Below are 7,130 nucleotides of genomic sequence, written 5' to 3'. Positions count from 1 at the left end.
ATTCGAAGTTCCCGCGCGATCGGCGCCGGTGCCTTGACGTCAAAAATTGCGGAGACCTGAGAGTCGACTTTCTTTCACCACTCCCTGCTGTTGCCATGGCGACCCAAAGCGAGGAGGAAAGGAGTGAGCGGCGGCGTTGCGGTGGACCGGTTTTGAGCGGTGTCGCCTGTTTTCCGTTGGAGGATACAAATCCAGGAGACGGCACCACAACGAACTCCCGATTTTTGGTATTTCAAAAAGAAGGGCCGTAGTGCGTTCGCAATTGCGTTAAAAAACATGTTTTAGGATTGCCGTAATTAAATGTTATAGAGATGTCGCCTACAAAGCTTCTAAATTTCCTGATTTTTGACGTCACCGATCAAAAGAAGCGAGGAGGCGAGAGGCGGGAAAATCAAACGCCGAAAATAAAAAGGCGCGCGAGCGCGCGGGAAAATTTTTTTTCGCGATGCGTTTTTTTTTGCGTGTCTATGACTGCAACTTGCATCGTTTTAGACAATAAAAATAAATACGACCTTTGGGGTGTCAGTGCCCCTTTAAAGCTGCGTTGGCTGGTAACTGTGCTTCAAGGCTAATATCGGCACGAACGTTCGGTTGAGGGAATGACGTTTCTTGTCTTGGCTGAACAAGCTGTGTCTGAAATGCAGATTTCGTAATCATGAGCTGGAACGTTAGATTGGGTAGTCGTGCCTTGTTCTGGTGTGTTGAACTGTAGGTGGTCTCCTAAAGAATTTCTAGGAGTTCCGTGTCCTTCATGTAAGTTATTAGTTTTTTTAGTACCATGTCTGTCACAGCTCGCGTTGCCCGCGGACGCACAAGGTCCTCCAGGCTATCACTGGAGAGTCCGAGGCGGGAATAGGCGTTATGGAGGGCAGTACGCTCGTCATTGTAGTCGGTGCAGTGTAGGAGGAGGTGCTAGGCGTCAGCAGTTTCCTGGCAGGTTTGGCGATTGGGGTTGAGATCAGGCCTGAAGCGACCTATCCACGCTGGTGTGAAAGCGCTTCCGGTCCGCAGACGGTGGAGCACCGCAGCAGTTTGACGATCCAACCCTCGTGGGAGACGGGCTGAGAACGCGCCGTCCGCCACTCTCGGGTCCGGGTTCTGTCGTGTGATGGTTCGTCTCACCAGAAGCTTGGCATCTGAGAAACGGGGAACTGTAGAGAGCGGACATCCGGGGTCTTTGTGAGCCTGCGCTGCCAGGGAATCGGCGACTTCGTTTCCCCTGATACCACAATGACTGGGGATCCACTGGAAGATAATCTCGTGGCCTTTCTCCCGGAGCTCGGCTGCATCTTGTGCGACTGACCGCGCCAGGGGCGTAGCCCTTTCTAGCTCCGATAGTAGCCCGAGAGCCGATCTTGAGTCGCTCAGGACTACCCAGCTGAGCCTCCGTGCGCAGCCTGTCCGAATTCCCCAGAGGGCAAGTCGTATGGCCGCCAGCTCTGCGGTAGTAGAGGATGCCTGATGGGACAGGCGCTCGTGTATATCTACGGCTGCAGCCTCAAAGAAGGCCGCTGCTGTTGCTGTGCCTCCAGATGGGTCTACCGACCCGTCGGTAAAAACGCGAGTCCGCCCATCGTACTCCGCATCCAATTGACTTTCCGTCAGCTGCCGAGCGGTTACCACTGCTACCCTCTTCTTGGTCCGCAGCCCTGGTATGCTGATACTAACCCTCAAAGGGTGAGGATCTGTGTGTAGTGCTGGAAGTGGCGCTAGCGGTCCTGGTGTACCCGCGATGTCGCCTAAAGTGCAGAGCTGCGCTCCCAGTTCCGAATCCGTACGTTCGGCGATGCTTATCAAGAGCGTGATGGTAGAGTCGCAGTTGCTCATTCGGATGAGATGTCCGAGCGCTCGTTCTTGCAGAAGGTTTTCAACGGTATTCATACCTGCTTCGGTAAGAGTGTGTCGTGACGATGCCGAACGGAGAACTCCGATGCAAATTCGTAGAGCTACGCGTTGCGCTCTCTCTAGGTTCTCGATCTGATTGCCGCTCAGTCGAATGAGCGGTAAGGCGTAGAGTGGGCGAGCCAGAATGAGACCCTTGTATAGCTGTAGTAGCATTTGTTGCGATGTGCCCCAGGTAGTTCCACCAAGCGCGCGGAGGATATTTGTGTGCGTTCGCATCCTCTGGAGCACCACCTGCGTTGCTGGGCCCCAGGATAGCCTCCAGTCCAAGGTGAGTCCTAGGTACGTGACTGTCTTCTCCACTCTCACCGGGACATCTCCGATGAACAGGGTCGGTTGGAACTGTGAGGGTCTCCTTGGTGCGTAGCATAGAGCAACAGTCTTTTCTGCCGATGTTGTCAGACCCAGTTGATGCAAGTGGTACAGAGTGTTTGTAAGTGCTCTCTGGAGGGCGCGTGCCATCCGTTGCCTACGGTAGCCTGGGGCCGTGGACCAGAGCGCCACGTCGTCCGCATAGACAGCCATGCTTATCGGGAGTGCTGGTTCCTCGCCTACTCCTGCTGCGGCTGGGAGTGATGCAATCGCCAGTGCAAACAGGAGCGGACTGACTACGCTCCCTTGGGGAACGCCATGGTCGACTCGTCGGGGCTTGCTCAGTGCTCCGCCGACCTTTACGCACATGGTGCGTTCAGTGAGGAATGCGCAAATGTAGTTAAGAGGTCGTCCACATACCCCGAAACGACGCAGGGCTGAGATGATGATTCGGTGCGAGAGGGCGTCGAAGGCTTTGCGGACGTCTAGGAATACGGCCATCGCCGACCAACCTTGTGCTTTGGCCTCCTCCAGCGAGCAGGTGATGTCACCAATTGCGTCCGCAGTGCTCCTGTGGTGGCGGAACCCCGAGAAGCAGTCTGGCAGAGCCCCGGCCGCCTCAAGGTGGTAGACTAGGCGACGTAGCACTATTCGTTCCATCACTTTGCCAAGGCATGATGTCAATGAGATGGGCCTATAGGAGCTTAGTTGGTCTTGGGGTTTCCCGGGTTTCAGTAGTGGTACCGTGGTTGCTTCTCTCCACGCTTCTGGTATTTTAGAGGTCCTCCACACATGATTGATTAGAGTCAGCATTGCTGGGACAGCCGACTCGTTAACGTTTCTCAATGCTTGGTTGGTGATTCCGTCTGGGCCTGGGGCCGCACGGTGTCTCGGGAGAGCATCAAGAACGTGCTGCAGTTCGTGCAGGGTGAAGTCTTCGTCTGGCTGCTGCATGGGGGTCGCTGTTGGGTGACGGAACTTGCTCCAACCCTGGGGGGGGGCGGGCTGGCAGCCGGCAGTGGTGGAACCTCAGTAAATGCATCCGCGAGTATAGTTCGGCCATCTCTGTTGGTTGAAGGTTCATTGCCACGGCCATTCCAAGGACAGGGTTTTGGGGGATTCGGCGACCTGCTAGTCTTCTCGCCATCCGCCAGGCCCGGCTTCCTCCGGCTGGTTTGTCTAAGGTTTTGCATTTGAGGCGCCATTGTCGGCGTGCTAGTTTTTTGCCGTGCCTCCTGAACTTGGCATCCAGTCGCCGGTATGCCAGTACACTGTTAGAAAAACTTCTGTCAAAATATGGGACACATACATGCTAACCTTGTTGCCACAACATGTACTGTATTACCGGTCTACAGAACATGTTCCATACTTCTTTAGTACGGGACATGTTGTTGCTATATGGGCAGCCACAACAAGTTCCATACACCATCATCACGGAACAAGTACTGTATGCTACAGGAAATGTACCATCGTGGCACACAGCAGCACATGTTCTGTTGCAAGCCATGCCAGAACATGTACCATTTTTACGAAGTACATTACATGTTCCAATGCGTCCAAAACAACACAGGTTACATTTGCTGTACGTACGGAAAAAGTTCAGTCTTGTTTGTGATAGTACTCGCCCCATTTTATGTTACTGCCGCTATTCATGAGTACATCCGGGCTTTGTATGTCACATGCCAAGCTCCTCCTTGAAAAAGTTGATATGCGACGTGCAAAACAGGGATGTCCTGGCAGTTTGCAGGCGCAACTTGATGCACGTCTTTGCAACATAAAATTACCTGCAATGCGCAAATGTTCCCCAAACTTGTATGTATGGAAAATCTGAACTGTCGTATTTAATGCGAGCACTATCCTGAAAACAGAACAATGAATCTGTGACATATATACTCAATAGAACAGCCAGGAATGCCATGAGAAAGTGTTCATATGCTACGTCAAGTTTAGAGAGCATTGTACATGTAGTGACGGGGATAAAGGCAGATAAACATTTGTAAAAAAATCGTTATCAAACTAAGTTCACGCTTGGTCCTTTTGGTTCCAACCCATAGCAACGGACCCATTGCGAAGAAGACTGAACAGTTTGCTGCTTCAAAAATATTTACATTTATTTTTCTTTTAAATGACTAGAGCAGATACACAATAAAAAAAACACAGTTCATGCCGCAAATATTTTGGGGGGCAGCTCAGCCATAAAAAAAATATCAAAGTGAGCAGTCTCCTAAAAAAATGTGACCAAAAATAATGCTAACATGCTACATCTCGAAAAGAACCATCTTGGCCTATACAACAAATTGTAATATTAACAATAGAAAAGAAAGATTAATCTAAACAAGCACCGACGTTTCTTTCCACTTCTTTTGGAACTTCGAGAACTCTTGGAGGGCTCCCTGCGCCTTCAGATGCACCAGAGCAACTTTTCTTGACGACTGCCGGGACCCCTCCTGCGGGTTTATTGCCACAAGTCGCCTGAAAAAAAAGATAACATAAATAATGGGTGGGATTTCTTAGAGGAGGATGTATAACAGAAGCTAAGGAGTTCCTGGCTCCTTCTTTAACTTCTCTATCGGTTAGTAATCCAATCTGGACAAATTCTAAACCTCGTTTATAGTATACTTTCAAGCCGAGACACGCCCTTAATTTGGACAGTCCGTGCAGACACCATGAGCCTCCAAGTCTGATCCTTGCATCAAGACGAATTGTGATTGTACACAAAAAAAAAAAAAGAAAAACGATTCAGCTTACTGGCATCAGTTCTCAGTAATAACTGGACACATTTCGGATCTTGTGTCAGCACACAACGCTAAAACATTCTACAACCCGAGACGGAGGCTACAAAGAAGGACGAACACATCCGTCTCAGTTGAAACGTATGTCTTCGAAGACTCCATCTCGGTTTGTAGAATGTCATATTAACCAGCTCGCCTGTCTAGTAAAGTTTTACCCAACGATACTTCGGTTAAAAAAAGGAATTCACAGTACCAGTAAATGCAATATTACAAAAAAAACTTGCCTGGAGTGCTTAAGCAGAATATTCTGGTTATTATTAGAGGGAGGTTATCATTTGAGCCCGTTCTCGTTTCGCCCTTCTCACTTGGCCCTTCTCAAAACAACCATTCTCAAAAAGATCTTCTCTCTTGGACCTGGCGCATTTGGTCCTTTCCCGTTTCGTCCTTCGCATTTCAACCCTCCTCATTTGAGTCCGTTCTCGTTTCGCCCTTTTCATCTGGCCCTTTTCAAAACAGCCATTCTCAAAAATATCTCGCTTTGACCCGTCGCACTTGACTCGTTCTATACGAAAATCGTTTTTTTTTTTTTTGGGGGGGGGGGGTTATATTAATAAGTACATTGATATATTTTGTGCGTGCGTGTGTGTGTGTGCCACGCTACAGGCATACTCTCTCTGCCAAGGATTTTAGCAGTGCGTCGAGATCGTCGTGAAAAGCTACTAGCTGACAATAAAACAGACCAACTATTTATCGCAGCCAGATCATATTCCGAAAAGTCACGTTTTTTGGGGTCTCTCGACCTGGGACAATGCCACCACTTCTATATTGCAGTGTTTCTCAAATGGGGGTCGCGAAGGCATCTATAGGGGCCCGCGAAGCCATGTCTTATCAGTCAAGCACGACAATATTAGTTGTCTTTCATCACGTCGTTAAGAAACGTTCCAATTTTTGGGTGAGTACTCTCGTGCGTTTGTCAATGAGATAAGTCTACTTCACACTAGCAATTAGTTATATTCAGTTATTAAATCATTTTCATGATAGCCTATACCTTTCTATTCCCCTCACCCCGAGCGGGGTCCTCCATCATCTCCGCCTTTCTACAAGGGGTCCGCGAAACATCAATGGTTGAGAACCACTGCTAATATGTATGCTATTTCTGTTCAAACAAAGTTTCCAAAATAAATGTTCATCGCTTTTTTTTTTTCGTTTGCTTAGAGGAAGGGAAGGACGCGTCATCGTACGATTCTCAGTGCGCGCCTCTACACATAACATATACCTAATGGTATGTTGGGGGCCCAAGCAAGGTAAGGCTCATTAACAAAGCCGCGAAGGCATAACAACGTTAGAAGCATGCCGAAGTAATGCCATTCGGTCGTAGGGCGAACGGGCAAAATGAGAATGGGTCCAGTTGCGAAAAACACGATTCGGATTTTATGAGAATGTTCAAACGAGAAGGACCAAATGAGAATAGGACGAAATGTGCAAGGTTCAAATGCGAATGGGACGTTTTGAGATACACCCATTATTAGAATGCTGAATATTCATGTCTTTTGGTTCATATTACTTATTCTAACTGATAAGCATAGCCCGGTCACAGGTATATCCGTGTGCCCCTGCAGCACAAGGGCTCATGTATTTGAAGCCGATCGATACTAAGGCGGATTAAAATATACGTTGCATGCTCCGTAGGATGCACAAGTTCTAGTATTGGTTCTATATGACAATGTATCTGAATACCAGATTCATCCTGATTCTTTCATTATATTGCAACATAATAATATGACTTACACAGAAACGGTCCTCCCAAGCAGGTCACGCAGTTACTGCAGCACATCCAATTAATATGAGCAACGAATATTTTCAAGCGAATTGTGAATAAGGGTGTCTAGAAAGCAGCACGTTAACATCAGGCCTTTGCCTTTCTTAGTTCGAAGTTTCAACAAAAACATGGTACAACATGTTTCAGGTTGCTGTTGAACGTGCCAAACAAACACAAATGCTAACGCTAATATGCTGCTCTACAAAACATATTTCTTTCCGAATTGATGCCGAAAGTTAGACACTTTGTTTAATGTAATTGACAATGCCTCAGCGAAAGTGTGACCAAGCTGAATGAAACCCTTAATATCTACATGGGAATACTGCAATACGTTTGAGGAATTGTTATGCGCCTGCTACACCAAG

Source organism: Ixodes scapularis, unplaced genomic scaffold (assembly GCF_016920785.2).
Source record: "Ixodes scapularis isolate PalLabHiFi unplaced genomic scaffold, ASM1692078v2 PGA_scaffold0__279_contigs__length_252992795, whole genome shotgun sequence".
In the NCBI taxonomy this organism is placed as follows: Eukaryota; Metazoa; Arthropoda; class Arachnida; order Ixodida; family Ixodidae; genus Ixodes; species Ixodes scapularis.
The sequence above is the reverse complement of the archived record's forward strand: the minus strand, read 5'-3'. Positions refer to the sequence as shown.